This window comes from Micropterus salmoides, unplaced genomic scaffold, assembly GCF_014851395.1.
Source record: "Micropterus salmoides isolate LMB-PRFRI ecotype aquatic unplaced genomic scaffold, ASM1485139v1 Ms_hic_scaffold_21, whole genome shotgun sequence".
Lineage (NCBI taxonomy): Eukaryota > Metazoa > Chordata > Actinopteri > Centrarchiformes > Centrarchidae > Micropterus > Micropterus salmoides.
The window spans coordinates 16,632,324-16,650,848 of NW_024041262.1; the positions used below are offsets into that span (position 1 = coordinate 16,632,324).

Below are 18,525 nucleotides of genomic sequence, written 5' to 3' on the forward strand. Positions count from 1 at the left end.
GTCATTTTCTGCGGCACATTCAGCGTTAGGATCCTCGGCTAATGAGATTAGTAAATAATGGATTGAAAGCAAGTAGCCTCCCCTCCCCGACACAATGGCCAGAGAGGCTGCCCTGTCAGCGACACATCCTCCACCGATCGATATGCACACACACACAAACACACTCCCACTCACACAGAAACACATCCAAACAACAGGGGCCACCTTTTTAACATACAAATTGTGTTATAATATCGAGCGCCGCCTGTTTTGAGACAGTGCTATATGCCTTGCAGCCCACAGACAATTCCCTGGGACTTAAATTCAAATTGGGAGTACATCTAGTCTTGATCTACAGAAAAATGGATATTGTAGACGTCATGCCGGGCCCTCGAAAACCCTATAGATCTCTTTCATCACATGAATGTATGAGAGAAAAAGAGTGCTGCAGAGTGCCTGAGTCCAGAAAGGACAAACAAGTCTTGAGAGTTAAGAAGTCTTCTCTTTTTGGATAAACAAAGGCATGAAATGGGCTTTAAGGCCAGCTACAGCACAACCTGAGCTCTTTTGAAATGTGTGAACAACCTGTTTGCGAGGGTAAAATAAACCTAGTAAAAATTTGCTTTAAAGCGCCAGCAAATGCCAGACTCAACTGCTTGCTTGTATTTATTTTGATGATGAGAAATCTGCTGTTACATCTATTCAAACTGGCTCTGAATGACACCTTACAGCCTATAAGAACGGGCATAATTTCTCCTGTGGATAAGGGGGGCAGGGCATATTTTTGCCTCTAGAGGCACAGTTTGATATACTCACTAAAATCACTAAAACGTCATTTTACTGTCAGGCGGTGTCATAGTCCAGATGACAGAGTTGACAAAAATGCTGAGTCACCTATCATTTGTTACCATTAGCTCAGACAATAAGCTTCACAAACAGCAGAAAGTGCTCTTTTGGAACATTTTCTTTCCCAGGATTCCGTCCGTCAGGCTACATAAAGGCTGCTTTCTGATTGGAAGAGCTTGTTGGGGCTGCACGCCCGAGCTGAAGACCTGCAGACACTACTCAGGGCTCAAAAATTGAAAACAAAATAAAATTAATCTAGATGTGTAATTATAATATTCTTACATACAATAAGATAAGACAGTGGCAGTACTATTTATAGTCAACACTATCATTAAGGGTCACTAATAATGAAACTAAATACAGTAAGTAGTAAGAGTAGGTAAGACTACTGCATTACAGTAATGCGGTAATATTACAGCAATTTGCATATCTTTTTAATTTCTTTTGATAGACTATCAGTGTTAGGGGAAAATGAGAACCAATTTCATTACAATGTGTAATCACTTCTGTTGATATAAATGCAAATAAATGCAGGAAACAATATTGAGTATTAACCAAACCCACACCCTTGTCTTTAAGTGTCTATATTAGAACCTATTCCACCCAGTAACATCCAGATTGGCCTGTGTGCCACTGAAGCGTGTTGGTGTTCCTGTCAGGAAGCCTCCCTGGCTGGGGTCAGCATAGCGCTACCAAAGGTCAACCCCCTGGTAATTTGTTTTACCGCTGCCCCATCCCCATCCAAACACAGGGCGTCGTATCAGGTAAACCAATTATTATCTGACATGAATCAGAGAGCAGAGAGGTCCCACATGACCACTTCCTCTATTATTAGCAATGTGTCTCTTTCTCTCCGCAAAAAGGCTCCTTGTCCCTGATTCCCGGCGCTGCTTATCAGCTGCCAAGTGACTAATTTACCTGCAATGTGCAACTCTGTGTGGGATTTAAACGTAATTTAACCTACATTCAGACAAGAAAATGAATTAAGCGCTGCTGTGCCTTTCTCTCATTTTGCCTCCCTTTTCCTGTCTCAGAAGCATAAACAGCAGTCAAAACGGAGAGATTTCCCCTGCTTAGTATTCAGCTGTAATTCTCCTGGGTGGACACCATGCTGTGTAGACAATCTGCATTTTGATTGGTGTACACTGGAAGTTTCCGCACGGCTCTTTAAAAGCAGATGCATTGGAAAACAACACAGAATAGCCATTTAGAAATCTATTTCTAAGAACATTTAGTCGACTGTGCTGTGGAATAGCAAATCACTTGAAGAGATTTATCTTGTTTCATTAACCAGAGCCAGCGCTGACACGAGGCTATGATGAGAAACTGATCATTTGTTGAGCTGTGACTGTGTTGGCCAACATGGAAATACCAGCGATATATAACCCTCTCAGAGAGCCATTTGTACAATCTCACCATTAGGAGCCACTTTGTTCCTGTAGCCCCTCTGGCCTCAAACCAGGCTTCAGCCTCCGATGGCTGTAACCATGGTAACTGCCTTCATTCAACACTTGCAAATAATGAAGACAATGTGTTTTCCATTTAGATTATCTTTTTTTTTTAGCGCTAGAAGATATGGAGAGTCCATCCTGACTGTTTCATTAAGGGGGCTTAATAACATGATTCCCTTTGCTGGGTGCACTGTACGAGCTGAATCACAGATTAAATTGGTCTGGTGGGACACGAGTCAATAACAATGTTCAAGATTCAATATTATGTTCAACAACTAAACTTGGAAAAGTTGTTTTTCTTCCTGCCCTCAGTGGACTTGGGTGTTGTAGGGAGGAACATCAAAAACTGGAGAAGTGCCTCAGGCAAAGAATTTAGTATCCTGATCACACTATGCAAAACAAAAAGTACAAGGAAGGCAGGCAACTGAAAAGTAGAAGTGTGGGCTCTTTAACAACCTGACTATATTTTATTTTTTAGCTGTTTTGGACCTTTTTACATGACTCTTATCAATCAATAATTATATCTGAGATCTGCTGTACATACAGTACATTTCAGATGTGTTCATTTTTACATTTACTTGCAAATACAGTGATTTACATGCAATTTGTATTATCACCTGATATGTCCTGTCAGACTTAATTGTAGCGATGTTGCCGCAATTACATGTGAGTACAACGTTATCATAACCGAAAGAACAAGTCCTGCTAATCCTAACAAAGAATAAAGTGCATTTTTCAAGAATCTGTGCATGCGTGTGATCATGTGCAAACACACGCAAACACACACACACACACGCAGTGGAAAGAATGGAAACAACTCCTTGCGGGGCAGGAGTCTCCTTTCCACTGTTTATAGGGAAAACTCCCTGTAAGCAAAGCCAGCTTTCCGGGCCAAAATTTATTCAAGAGTTTTACAAATCACTAGACAGGAAACACGGTGCTGTTCTCCACTTCCACTTTTGCAGCCCAGTAAACATTCTTTTGATTTGCTGTGTTGCTCGCTCACAAGGAAAACACACACAAAGCAGATAGTTACTCTAATTCCTTGATGACAAGAGTTTATCTTGCTGTGTGGGGCGCATTTCAGAGAGTGCAGCTTGTTGCCTCGTGTGGTGTCTGTGTTAACACAAAACCCTGTAAAGACTATTGACTGGAGGAGCTGCTGTCAATAGAATTCATATTATTTCTATTCTTGCTGTTGCGGAGCTTTGTGAACCTACAGTCTGAGGACTCTGTTCTGCTGCTTCCCTGACAACAGAACAGTAACCTTTATAAAAAAAGTGTAAAATAACAAGGGCACCACCACTTCAGAGTAGGTTTGTTGCTACAACAAACAATGCGGTGAGCTCTTGGGCTTGTGTGCGCAGGGGCCACAGTGCGCCTTGATTGATATAAAAGAGATAAAACACTGTTTGACTCCTGAATCCGGCTCCAATCACACACTTGCTGTGACGCACTCGCCACACGCTATCTCTGCCACACACGGCCCGCGCTGCTGATAAGCGGGGCTGAAGCAGTCATATCTACCACTTCTGGAAGAGTTTCTTCTTGAATAAATAAACTACTTCGAAAAAATCTGTTTACAATGTTGAGGTGCTTTGTGGATTTCTGTAGCCTAAGTGGCACAAGTGACAGCGAGGAGGAGACTGACAGCAATACAGATTCTGACAGAATCCTGAAACGATTAGTCAATTCACCAATTAGATGACAGGAAAATAGTCTATAGCATCTCAAATGTGAGAATTTGCTGCTTTTCTCTGTTTTATTTCATTTACAACTGAAAATCTTTGGACTCTCGGCCAGATAAAAAAAAGCAATTTGAACACATCACCTTGGGCTCTTGAAACTTGTGATTGGCATTTGTCCTTACCTATTAACATTTTAGACTGAATATTAATTAATAAATCCAAATAGACTCATCATTAGGAAAATAACTCTCAGTGTATCTAGTCCTTTCCTGGAATGCTGCAAAATGAAGAAAATCCACTTCAGCCTGTAGCCATTTGTTACATGCTGATAGTAGCTGCAAGAGTTTTTCTTTGGAAAGCTATGATTGGTACACTCAATACACCACATGTATTTTTAATGAGACAAGCCTTCTTGATAGTGACATAAATTGATGGCAAGGCTGATGATGCATTACATCTCAACTGGCTATTTGAGAAATCTTTTATGCAGGTCCTTTTATCTTTTGAAGTGATCACAAATAATGACATTGAATTAGCCTTTAGCCATTTGTGTTCCCAAGGCATTAAGGACATTTCTAAGAAATAATTCTGCTCTCATGATGGACACTGAATGGCTGGACACATTTAAGCACAGTCTCTATTTTAGCTCCCTGTAGAGATGTAAGTCAGTCATTTGCCACTTTGTGGTGGCACTGACCGCATCTTTACGTGGTCATTTCCAACACAGGGGCTCGGCTAATGCATTTTATTGGGTCTCAATGTCACTGCGACGCACACACATACAAACACTTTAACACAATAAAAGCACAAACACTGTTAAAGCACTTTAGAGTGTGACAGAGGACACCGTGTAGCAAAAGGTTAAAGAAAACCCAACAAAAATGAAGACTGCAGGAGAATTTTGATTAATGTTAGACCTCCGCCACACAGACACACACCTATTCCCAGACCACCACCAGAGAGGGATGGAGGCTCCAGCGAGAGACCACCAGGTGTGACCTATTCATTATTTACCAACAGAGGCAGGCTAGCAGCGTCTGGATGCTGTGCACAACCCCTTCCTTTGTAGGAGAGATGTGTCGGGATCAGATGAGAGAGGGCACCTTTGTGGATAGACATCTTTGTTCGCACCCTGCCTGTCTGTCGCCCTTTACTGCTCCTCACCCGGACAAACAGACAAAATGCATCTATGTTTTTTTTCATTCTAGAAAAGGTGATTCCACTTGTCCAGAGCAGTGTTGGACAGTAACATGTTACAATAATGTGATTGCTTTTTTTCAATAACAAGCAGCGCAGTGATTTCAAATTTCAAATTCAGTAATTACTATTCACAGTAAACTGGGATCAGAACACACAACAATTATGTCATCCCAGACGGTCACTATGCCATATTAGGAGACTTGACCTGTTATGACTTGACCAAGAGAGGTGACAGACTCCGACGAAACCCAACCAATCGGAGCTTGCTGTCGTTCCCAACCTGCATGACGTGCAAAGGCCACAAAAAAACCCTCTAGGGCTATAACTGTCAACAAACACGGCAACACAGCAACATCGAATAAGTGGTCAAACTAAATGGAAGAATGCAAAAAAACATGCTAGTCTTTCTGTCTGGGCCCAACATTATTTTAGTTTACGATACCTGACGTCTCTCTGGTTAGACCATAGTTGGGTTGATACTGTATAGTCTGACCCCAGGTTAACTCTATGTCACTCCAACATTTTGGAAGAAGAGCTTGTTTGTGTCGAGTGCTAGCTTGGTGTGGGGAGGTAACTAGCATTCGCCAAAAGAAGAAGAATAGGACTTCTTGACTCCTTGATTTGACCTTTGAGCTGGACTGAGTAATATAAACTAATGTAACCAATTACTGTTACTGTGGAGTAATTCGTAATGCAATGACTCAATAAGTAAAGGGTAATAGATTGTATTTTCAAGGTAACCTGCCTAACATGGGTCCAGGTTGGAAAGGTACCTGCATGAATCAACTTTTTGGCACTTGGGAGCAGCTCGATAAGCTGGGAACACAACACTGCCATATAAGCACCTTATGAAGTTGTTCTAGCTAACGTGTTAGCAAGCAGTTGCTTCATTACACATAGCAGATGTGGAGCAACATTAGCATTCGTTTGGAGTTGTGTTTCTGTGTGTGAGCCCAATGTTCACTCTATTTTAGTTATAGTTTGTACATTTACACAAAAACTCCAGAGATCTTTAGAGGCTAAATCTTTTTTTTCACCAGCTAGTGGCTAACATTCTCTGTCTGCTGTTTGTTGCTGGGCAGGTAGCATACAGTGGGTTTATTAGAGGTTTTCCACTGAAAACATCCCCCTGACATGGCGGAAACAAGTTTGATGACAGTGATGCGAGTCAACCAAAACAGTAAAGTTGCAGGTCGTACAACCAAAACAATAAGCTGAAAAAGGTCAAAGTCCCAAATGACACGTGGGAAATAAACCTGGTGTCCATAAGAAAACCGCACAGGGAGCATCACCTCATATCTGTGATTACTTACATAAACTCTGTACCATGACACTTCAAATAAAAACCCTTAACTGGAGCTATTTTAATGGCTTAGGTGAGACAAACAGGCCACGTTCCTATGAATTATCTATTCTATCTTGTGTATACTCTATTCTGCTCTATTTTCTTTTATCTTCCACATAACCACAACACTAGTGGAGATAAATTGCCCTTCCATGGACAACTTGGCACAGGTTCACAGACATCAGGGGTCATTAAGGCAGCTGACAAAAGCATTTCTTTTTAATGAATTTGTGTATAAGAGTTCAGACTCTTCTGGCTGAGACAGTGTGTGTGTTTGTGTGTGTGTGTGTGTGTGTGTGTGTAAAGAATTGCAGTGTGTGCAGGAGCCTGGTTTCATTTCTGCTTGTAACACCCTAATGACTTTATTGTTTCATTCTTATCCAGCCTCCAGAAGGTATTACCATATAAACACCTGTGTTATCAAAGCACCGCAAACAATTTCCTGGATAATTTAACAAAGATGCGATTGTTGATTCGGTATGAGGTGTTGTGACTTATGAGTGTGTGTGTGTGCATATTTTGAGATATCTATTTCCTCTGTGTGTTTGTCTGTGTGTGCACATTTTGAGATATCTATTTTCTGTGTGGGTGTTTGTCTCTGAGTGCATTTTGTGATATCCATTTTGTGGTGTCTGTGTGTGTGTGTGTGAAGAGCTTAAACCTGCCGGAACCTGGCTACAGCTGGCCACTTTGCAGCTCCAATTGCAGAGGAAAATATGTTTGAGTTACCTTAAATGGAGGCTGTTTTGGTGAAGAGGGGACAGACCGAATGTTCTGCATTACCATCATGCTTCATGCAATTTGTATCAAAACCCCGGGTGAGGCAAACAAAAAGAGAACACTTGCATAACGTAGGAGCCTGATGTTACCCTGCAGAATTGGACTCTTTTTATTTTTTATTACCCCCCTCCCTGGTCCTTCCTCTTTCTGTCTTTGACTCTCTCTCTCTATGCTTCCCTCCCTCCCTCTTAGTCACACGGGCTGGATTGTTCTGCTGAGGCTTGGCAGAGGCTGCGGATGGGAAAAGTGCAGGGGAGGCAGCTAACACTTCCTGCCTCCCTGAATCAGAGAGTTAACCTTCACCGAGGGCACAATGGCTTATGGTTAGCGAAACCACCCCACATGCAGGCAGCCTGTCACCAGCCATGTTCCTGTCCACTGACCCCTTTTTGTGTTACTCTGTCCTCTCTCGGACTTCATGTACAACCAAAGCTGCCCCTCAGATCCACACAATGGAGGAGGTTAATACGTTGTACAGAAATAACTTTTGGGGTTTTAAAAGAAAGAATTTTCTCCATATTTACATATTTATTTCCAGAAGCTAAAGATCTTTAGTTGCACACGGCTACTGAGGTTGGCAGATTCAAAAATATTTATGAGGAAAATAGACCTGGGAGAAGTGGTTTGTGAGCCCCATTATAATCTGTATTTTACAAACTGATTGGTAAACACGGTCAATTATTTATGAACATAGACAAATTCATTAAATATTCTGGTCTACAAATAATCCAATTTGGAGTGTTAGTTTGATTTTGTGTTGTCTATAGTGAGCTAACTTTATCTCAGAAACTTGGGAAAAAAGTCAAAATGGACATGTAGGTTACAATTACATATGGTAGTTGGAAAATTATAATAAGTAATTTATGGATTTTGCTGTATTGATTGTATGATTATTTAAGTATTGTCTTTAATTTTGGACTAGTATCATTTGAAAATGTATAGCTACACTCTTACACTTACTTACATTCCTATTAACTTTATATTTATATTAATTTGTGATGTCGTGTTAGTCCATGTAGGCAGGGAATATTTCTATCTAGAGCTAGAGCTATAGCAATGAGTTGATTAACCAATAAGTTGATAATTAGTTAATCGTTTAAGCCATTTTCAAGCAAAAATGCCAACAATTCTCTAGTTGCAACTTTTCTAATGTGAGAACTTGCTGGTTTTCTGTGTTTTATAAAATTGTAAAGTGATTATCCTCTGGTTTGGACTGTTGGTTGGACTAAATAAGACCGATGACATCAACAAGGACTCTGGGGAAATGTGTATTTTATTTTCTGGCCTATTTTCATCATCATCATCATCGTCATCATCATCACCACAAAGACGTGATAACAGCCAAACGCAACCTTAAACAAGCTATGACAAACACACACTCACTGTGCATTTATCAGAGTGGTAAAGTGACACATAAAATCTCACAGTACAACCACTGCAAAAGCATGCATGACATCACCCACCCACCACTATAAAGAGGTGGATTCATGCTGGCGAATGCCATTGAGATAAGGAGTAAAGAAATATGTGGGCCAAAGAGATGACAAAAAACAAGGCTGAATTTGCCAAAATGATTCACTAAAGTCAATGGAAAGGATGAAATACAGTGGAGGTAAACGGTTTCTCCCTTGTTTTCCTCTCATTTTCACTGACAAAAAATCAAGCATGAACAAGGCTAGCCTAGGAGAAAATAAAGCATTGATTTTGCACACTGCCCTCTCTACTGCAGAGAACTCCGATCAATAGGCTCAAGTAATACTCTGCACAAGTTTAATGCTTGAGCTGTACAGACGCAGACAAGTGCTTTGTCTGGAAATTATTCCTGTTTTATTGCACCAGCACCACTGTTTGAAGGCAAAACAAAAGCAACTAGATCTGTCTAAAGAAACAGTGCCGCTGTCAGAAGAGGACGACCAAAGCTCTAGGATTGTTGGAGGGTGGTCAATGCCAACCCCATGGTCAAGAGTTCATCTAAATCAATGGAGGAAATTACACGTGTTAGCCACTTTGTAGGATCTTCAGGAAAGGACAGCGCAAGAGGAGGCTGGGGGGTGGGGGGAAGAGGAGGTCAGTCCGTCAAGAGAAAGGGTCACATTGCCAACCAGCAGCCGATCAGAGAGATGACCTCTAGCTAAGGTTGTGACCTTTGACACAGGGCACTACCGAGGCAGAAGAAACAGGCACACAGTCACTCTCCATAAACGGAGACTGAGTCAAGATAAGCACAAGCTTCTTTGAAGTAGTCATTGAAAAACTACACACTGAAGGCTATGCAGGTTATCCAATGTCTTCTGACAGAGTGACAGCAGACAGAGGAAATCTGCAAATGACTCTGATAATGAGGCAATGACTGAGCATGAGGGGAATCTTTTGCCCTGAAAAACTTTCATTTCCTGACTGCTCACCTTTCCTTTTAAGGTGCCTCCAAAGTCAGCGAGAAAAACCTCCAGCGCTCCGTCACCTGTAAAACATTAAAAAGCATTGACCCAGACATTTGAACACTCATTAAGCTTTTTAAAGTGGAGAATTCTCTGAGATCCCCTCTCTCAGATGTTTCCCTCTGAGTCGACCAAATGGTATATCAAGTTCAGGAAATTAGCCAGTTCCTGTTGGAGGAAGAGAAAAGAGAGCTGAGAGAGGCCAGCGTCGATGCAACACAGTTTTTACTACAACACATTTCAGACCTCTATTACATCCTGAAGACAAAAATCACACCAGCTGGTCTACGCTTGTATGTTACACTGAGAACCTATTTAATTAAAATCCTAGTAAATAAGGAAAGTATCCAGCTCATTGAATTACCCAATTGTCTGCTTGAATACAGAATATATACTCTTTCGCAGCACAGTGAATTGAATCTCAGACATGTGAACACCAAGACTAATGGCTAGATATCTCAACACCTTACAAACCGTGAGATTCCTTCAGGCTAGCTCTGTGCAAATAATTTGGCCATTAGGTCATTTAATATCCTCTGGATAAATTGCTGTGGACTCTTGAGACCCATCAGGAACCAATCAAATCTCCCTCCTGGTCATGGCAAAGATTTTGCCTGGCTTGAAGCAGCAACATTTCCCCAGGGAAACAGAGAAAGGCCAAATAATCAAAGACACTGTGCCACTTCCTGCCCTTTATCGGTCCAAAGCTTCTCAACAGGCCTCGTTCTGGACTGTGATGAGGTTAAGATGGCTTTCCTCGCTTTAACCGAATTAGATTACACTGCGGATGACAGTACCAGTTGACCCACTGAGCGGTCAGATGAGTGACAGCACCACTGCCGCCACCACCACTGAGCTTGGCATGTCACACAACTGTGACCCCTGTCGCAGTCACAAACCAGCCACACACAGTGTGGTTGTAGCATAGGTTGAAACCCTAACCCTGCTGTTTCCATTGGGCTCTTCAAACAGACAACTGGCCCTGCAGAGTGTGGTGCGAAAAGCTATCTCATGCATGGATAAGCAAGTGCACATAGACACAATAACAACTTAATGCGAGAAAATTTAAGTTGTTAACAGAATTTTCCACTGAAAATCCTTTCTAAGTAAGTCAGGAGGCCATGGGTAGAAAACTAGCCAACTGGGCTCCAGAGTGACTTGAATCTGCACTTGAATCTGCACAGTGTCTACTCAAACTTTATTGACTGGCAGGCGTTGAGGCAGACCCTTGCATGCTGCAACTGAAATTAGGTTAGGAGAAGTCATTTGTCTTTTGTGGAGGGAGAGTGAGGAAAAAAAACAGAGGCTAAAGAGGCCAGATTGAGCAGGAAGGCTGTAAAGGGGAAGGAGTTCATGCAGACTAACATCTGTGATATTTCTTCACTTCATGCTCGTTCCCCCATCCCCCTTGCCTTGGGTGTGCCAAATGCTAAGGTGGGGCTTAAAAAAACAGCAAGGAGCGAGTGTATATTTTGGTTAGCGCAAGTGTTGTGCATGCTGCTCCAACTGATGGCCATGTGTCCCCTCAAAGTTTTCAACTACAACTTAAGATGTCTATGAAGATTCTCAGTCATCCAGGTCATAGTTATCCAACGAAGGTTAAAGTCAAGGGCCAAGTCCAGTTGCCCTTGACTTTAACCTTCGTTGGATAACTAAAACTTAAACAATAACTATATTGCTGTTGCAAAGTCTGACAGAAATTGTGTATTAGACAAAGAGGTCCTAAAAATGTATTCATTCATGATCCCCAGTCACAAGCTGTATAACAGTAAACTACAGTTTCATTAAAATGAGAAACTGAAACGAGAAAGTTGGTAAAGCTCACTGCTGAACAATTTTTAAAAGTCAGTAGGAGCTTACATTGACTCTAGCGCACAACTTCCCACTCATTTATAAAAGACGTATATATACACCTTGTCTTGTTTCATGGCCAGCAAGCTGTAAAAACTAGATACTTGGATCTTGGCAAAGCTAGCAAGCTACCTGTATCATTACATAACATTTAAATACACTTTTTATTTCCAGGTCATAATGTGGAGAAGAGATTCTTCTTTTAAAGGTTAGACTTAATTGTTTCAGTAAAGTAAATATAATAAATCTAAGATGTAGGCCTAGCAACAAGTATACTAAAACCAAAGAAACCAAATATTTACTGAACTGAGAGAACATGCTGAAAAGTGATATAAATAACAACTTATATTTTGAGGCTTTTATGTGTACTATCTTGACCTTGAATCCTCTCCATATTTTAAATGCTAAAAGTATTTTACATACTCGGAATTTATGTCTCATGTCTATATATATTACAACCATAAAATAGAAATTTGCAGTCTATAGAACAGTATTTTGTCATACCTACTGTAGGTTGCAATAAAATATCTTAAAACAGTTTCCTTTTGAAATTTGAATGAGAAAACCTGCTTGGGGTAAATATGTCACTTTTCTGTGCATACGCCTGGCTATCTTAATAGAAACCAGAAGAACGTGATAATTTTTAAAATCCCTAAGAACACAACTGTTGTCGAAAGGCAAGAGGGAGAATGCTACCACTGATAATTGCTTATGGATAACCTGTAATTTTGCAGTCAGGCTGCTGTTGAGTTGTTTATAAAATGGCTCATTAGGGGAGCTAACAGGCTAACAAGCGTAGCATGCTAACAGCTCATCCCTCTCTGGCGGGGAAAAGCCTCACTTCACCGCATTGGTTCATTATCTCAGCCTCTTCCCAGGTACAGCACAACCCCAAGCTGTCTCAGCTTGCTTGAACAGATACTTAAAGCTTGTTGAGCTTGCCCCACATCCCCTCAGATAAATAACACACACACACACACACACACACACACACACAGCACAGGCTCTTATCAAATCATTTGGTTGTATATGTGTTCTTATAGTGGGGGAAACAGAAGTGCGGGCTTTGCTAATAGGCAGCTAGCAGGGTGCCTGCAATTTTCATCAAGACGCACTCAAGATTTGTGTGACCTTTGAAACACTAAAATGATGTGGCCAATTTCTCAATTGAAATAAATGTGAAAGTGAAAACAGCTTTATACCTCTAGAATGTGGCAGTTTGTTGTTCATGACAGGTATTTTTCACATCAACACACTACACTACATTTCCTGGTATTCTAGAAATAAAATTATATTTATCATAAACATTTATGACATTTGTGGGAAACACCAAAATATAGTAAATTTACAATGATTTAAAAATGAAAAAAGTAGTGAATCCTTACTTTTGAGAAGCTGTAACCAACAAATTTCTCACATTTTTGCTTGATAAATGACTTAAACTATTAACAGGTTATCAGAATTGCTGTAGACAATTGAAAGAGACTCTTTTCTTCTGGCTAATGTTTTTTTCTGGACAAACTATTAGCCCGACAGCCCCCTCCTCCATCATCAGACAGGGGTAGCGCTGGTCTGCTGAAAAACACTTTGCCGTTGCTGCCACCTTGTTCCCGTGTCTGGAAACATTGTTTGTCTGCTGGCTCACTCAGATGGTGCCTCCTGTCTCCAAGAGGAGACCACCCCTCCTTTCCCTCCCTCTCAGCCCTTACACCCCCCCACCCCCCCAAATACCCCATGGTTGGGCCCACCCCACCGGGGGGGTTGAATTTAATAAAGGCTCCCTCAGCCACATGCTAAAAAGGTATGCAAATGTGCAGGTCCTTCTGTTTTCTGATGCCCCCCCCCACTCCCGTCCAACTGACTGCTCTTCTCTCCAAACCAAAGCCAAACACAGAGGGAGGGAGAGAGAGAGGGTGAGTGAGAGAGAGAGAGAGAGAGTTTGGTTGTTTGTTTTTCAGAGGAATGGATTATTTTGTTAAGACCGCTCTTGGGTATTTGATCTGAAAAGCTATTATGATGATTGCGATTACAATTAATTACATTATGAGGTACAGGAACTGTGAAAGAGGCACTTGATGGGCTTCCTTGTGGAGAGAGGAATCGTAAAACGCACACACATACAATCAATTTTTGAGAGCGACAAGATGAAATTAATAGTGCCACAAAATTGGTAACCTCCAGGTCATCACTAATAAATAAAATAATAAAAATTAAACACCCTTACATGTGTATGTATGTGCTGTAAAAAACAAAACAATACTGACTTCTCAAGCTTTCTGCAGCAGCTCCTCCTCCTCCTCCTCCCAGATATCAGTGATCCCTATCTAATGCAAAGGGCCCAGCCTTTGCATGGCTACCATGATGACCCGTGTTCATGAGGAGGTGAGAGCTGATCATTTTGTTCCGATGTAGTGAGCCGTGACAGGCAGCAGTGTGGGAAGGAGGAGGAGGGCGGGAGGAGGAGGAGAAGGGGGGGGGGGGGGGGCACAGAAGGACCCACCAGAAGCAGCAGAGAGCCAGGCCAGACTGAGGGGACCAGCCTTTCCTGCTGCTTCCTTCCCGTGCTCTTGGCCAGCTGAGCAATCAGGTCACCTCTCTTTCCCGTGTCGCTTCTGGTCAATTGTTCTCCTCCCTCTCTCTCTCTTTTCTTTTTCTCTCCCTTCTCTCCTCCCAGTGCCACAGCCTGCAGCTGTTGCGGCTGATGTCATTTTTTGATAGGATTTTGTCTGTTCCTGCTTGTTGGTTTCTGCCTCTCTGCCTAAACAAATGTAAACATGGCAAGGGCTCATTTAAACAGGCGCACGCTGAGGATCTTTCATGTGGGAGACGCGGAGGGGAGGAGGAGCAATTGCAATGGTGCTCTCATGCAAACCCGGTATGATATGCAAACTCTGATTTGTTCTTTCAAGTTCTTCCTGGTATCATTATGAAAAGAGGCGCCCTTAACTATGCAACAACACAAGAACACACCAGGGAATACTGCCACTTGAAAAATAAGAGACCTCCATTCATGCTAGCACGCTCCCAGTGTTTATTCTTCAACCACAGTAGCCAAGACTAAGGAAGAGAACAGGAAGTACACAAACATGCCCTTTTAACCTCGTACATCCACCATTCACGAGGAGTACAACTAGTTCCTAAAGCTAAATATCAGCTTGTACAGTAAGCAGAGCTGAATCTATACTGAGCTACATTTTCAAAACAATATCAAGGCTTCATCCTGAGGGCGTTTCAGGAAAATCCACTGCTAATACAACGCTCGCTTAAAGCTATGAAGAGAGACAGAGAGAGGGAGTTGTGATGATGCTAGCTGACAGTTAATTCCCAGCTTTGAGCGCAAGATTTACTCCAACATGGTCATGTAGAAAACTCAATTTCTTCTTTTCCACATGTTCCAGGAGAGACTCTATGTCAGAGACACATTAGATCACATCTTGGCTTGTTCAAAGACCACAAATATTAACATTATTGGCTCAAATGGCATCCGAAAAAGTACATCAAGCTCCCATCAAGGACAGAACGGGGAATGCCTGTAGATTTGGCACATTCTAGTCTGTATAAATAGAGATAAACATATTCAAAGTCTTTCCTTCAGTGGTAATGTACCCTAAAATGAGCAATCTCACAAGATTGAACAGATTCTAGGAACAGCAATCTGTTGAAACTGAGAAAGAGATAAATAAAGTCTGTATGTATGTGTAGCAATGAGACACAAATGTTGTCCTGACCTTGAAATAACTGCCACTTATGAAAAGCTGTTTTGGTATGAGAGACACCGATTATAGCCCATTTCTAGGCCAGCACATAATCAGTGCCCAAGTTCCAAATCAATGACCTACTTCCAAGCACACACATATATCCACTGCACATAAGCTGCAAGGCAAACTCTCTTTTTAACAACTTAATGTGATGAAATACGGAAATGAAATCGAGCAGACTTGTTTTGATCTGAAAATGTATGATACTTAGAAACACAAATGAGGGCAGCATGATTTCATACAGCAGGCAGAGCAGCGGAGGCCCTCCGCAGTGCTGCTTGTGTTATTTTGACACTGGCTGGCAGTGAGGGGGCCACCGGGGTCACAAGCGTCAGTGCTTTACTAGTGAGAGTAGATCAGATCTGACCTGGATAAAGTGGAGAAACAGTCAGCGCTGGCTTCCACAGGCTCCCGTGCTGTGAGGAAATGTGAGCGGTGGCTTGGCTGGTGAGGTCAGGACTGCACATGCCGGTTCTTAACGCAGGGTGGGCTATTTACAGACGCCCCCACCTCTTAAGCCCCCACTCCCCCCAACTCCAACTCCCCCTCGAGCAGATCCACCACCACCCCAGCTCCATGTACCATACAGTCAAGCAGACAGATGGAACGAGACTTTTCAGAGCATCCGGCTCTGTCCTATAACCTGGAAATACTTACTTCACCCGACACAAACCTTCTGACTTCATTTTATAAATGATATGTTATTTGACCCGTGAGTGTAAACATTCAAGATTCAGCCAGAGAAGACAGAGAGGCTAAATGTGATGTCCATATATACACATGCTGCTGTCATGTGGAACCGCCCTAGACAGGCTACGGGCTGATGACAAAGACAGCCGGCAGACATGATTTAATGAATGGAAGACACAGTACGTGCACAGTCATTTCATGATGTGAAGCTTGCCTATTTTATTTCCACAAAAACAGATTTCCTCACCTAAAGGATAGGTTTATTGATTTTAAGTAATCATCTGTTCATACTGTCTGTGGAAGAAGCACTTCTTAAAGCATCTCCAATGGAAGTGAGAACAAAAATGTACAGTTCTCTTTTCCTGCAAAAAAAAAACATTCAAAAAAGTTCAAAAGTTTAGCTGAACCTAATATGAATCTTAGACAAATCAGTTGGGTATTTCCCACAGTTGCAGTCTTTTTCAGTTCAATTTTCCCCTTTTGTGTTTCCCCAGACAGTGTTTCCTTAGTGAGCTGCTGCAGAGGGACAGTAAAACAAAGAGGGATTTTTGTGCTAAAAAGAGGCTTTGGAAGCTATCCACTTGATTTGTCTAACTCAGACTGCTGAAGCCTCATATTAACTTCAGCTGAACTTAAAAAGAGAACTCTTGCAATTTAGCATTGCACTGCTATAACACTGTCTGACTCATGATGGACAGATTGAAATAAAAAGGATCAAAGTTGATGGAGCACAACCAGATAAATTTGTCATTTTTATTTCATGTTATACATTACCCACAATGCAACATGACCGTCGACACTTTGGTCTTTGGTGGATTCAGTTGTGTTATGCTATTAGCGGCTAACATAGCCTCGAGCCGCTAGGCTCAAGCTGAGATGAGAAATCATCCTTCAATAGCTATGCATACACTTGTGGTTTTATTTACTCAGGTTTTTATACAACTGCCGAGGAAACTTCTGCTGCCAAAAATCTCACTGTAAACTGTTTTCATTGAAACTACTTTCTAGTGAAGAAATAGCGACAATGTGGTCTGTGGATACCTTTTTTCTTTTTCTTTTTTATTGGAATTGTTCAGTGTTATGAACACCAACAATTTAATTCCATTTACCTCCATTCTATAATTTTTAGGCAGATATCTCAAAACCAGGACAAAATAAACCAAACCTATCGGCGTGGCTATTAGAGGTTACTGTGAAAATATGTTTCAGTGGTTGCCCAGCCCTTAAAAAACAATTTCATGTAATGTTTAATGTCACTTTTTTTCCGAAAGGTATGACAAACATTAGATGAATTCTGTGAGCTGAGTAAAAGAATCCACATAATTGCAGTTATGTGGTATGTACCTTGGCCTGCTGAACCATCAAAAAGAAGCCTAAGGCTGTTACATATTTTGACACACTCCTCCATCGCTGTGTGTGGTGTTTGAGCCTGCTGTATCTCTGGGGAGCATTGATCCAGCATAATGACTTTTGTTGAAAAAGCTCTTTCCACAATGGACAGCCTTGTCTTGTGCCATACTTGTTATCAGGTTTAGACAACACAGGAGCGGAATATGAACGTGCCAGTGAGTAGAGTAATCCTTCCTTCTTTTTTTTTCCTGCAAGGTATATCAGGTTTTGTCACTGAATCAGGGCAAAACCCCATTATACTGAAATGATATATAAACAAATCAATTTTTTATGTTCATGCATGGTTTCACAAAACTATTCCTCCTGCCCGGAGAACAGGCACGAAATTAGTTTGGCTGAGTGCGGCCGTTAATACACCGAATTAGTGGGACAGTTTGGGAAAGTGATGGCGAAATCAGTTTTTTATCAAAGAAAAGGCAGACAGAGTTAACTATTCAACTGCGCTTTATCACTTCAGACTAAATTATGACTTCCTTTTTCTGTGCTGTGCAGGTCTCCAGCAAGGATAAATGGGTGTATCTCGCTGACACTGTTCCCCAGTTCAACCATAAACGTGACTTGCTTTGGTTGTTGCACTGCAGCAGAGCAGAGTGGACAACTACGGGAGTTCAAGCTGAAAGTGATACTGACATTATGTTTTCCAGCATTGGGTTCAATATTGTTAGAAACAGTGGAGCTAATGTAAAGCAAGCAATTTAAAAATGATTCAACAAAAACCAAACGGACACACAAGTAGAGAAATCATCTGGAAACAAGAGCCACTTTGAGGTCTTTGCCATTGTAGTCTGACAAAGACCTCAAAGCTGTGGTTCTGGTGAAAAAGCAGAACAAATGGGGATTACAATATTTGAGGAAATAGAGCCTTTCAGTTGACCTACATCCCCCACAGAGACTCCAAATTATAATCCCAGCATACATGCTCGGCTATTGAATTTTTAGATTCAGTATCAACACCATGAAATTGCGTTAGATGGCAACTAAATGGGTAAAAAAGGAGATTAGTGGCAACAGATACTGACAGCACTTAAAATGTGCCCTTATTGCTCGTGATGTGAGTTTATTTCATTTCATTCCACACTGACAGCTTTA

General features: G+C 41.5%; 1 protein-coding gene across 3 annotated transcripts in view; it reads right to left on the reverse strand.

Annotated features, from left to right (window-relative positions):
* The window catches only part of LOC119915600 (zinc finger MIZ domain-containing protein 1-like), a 113,364-nt gene that overhangs the window by 51,723 nt on the left and 43,116 nt on the right, over window positions 1–18,525 (reverse strand). Inside the window, exon 3 of one of the 3 annotated variants that reach the window (XM_038735203.1) lies at window positions 9,695–9,750. The exons of the other annotated variants lie outside the window; for them this stretch is intronic. The gene's annotated coding sequence lies outside the window, so the exon portion shown is untranslated. The remainder of the gene's footprint in view (window positions 1–9,694; window positions 9,751–18,525) is intronic. 3 annotated transcript variants of the gene reach the window in all.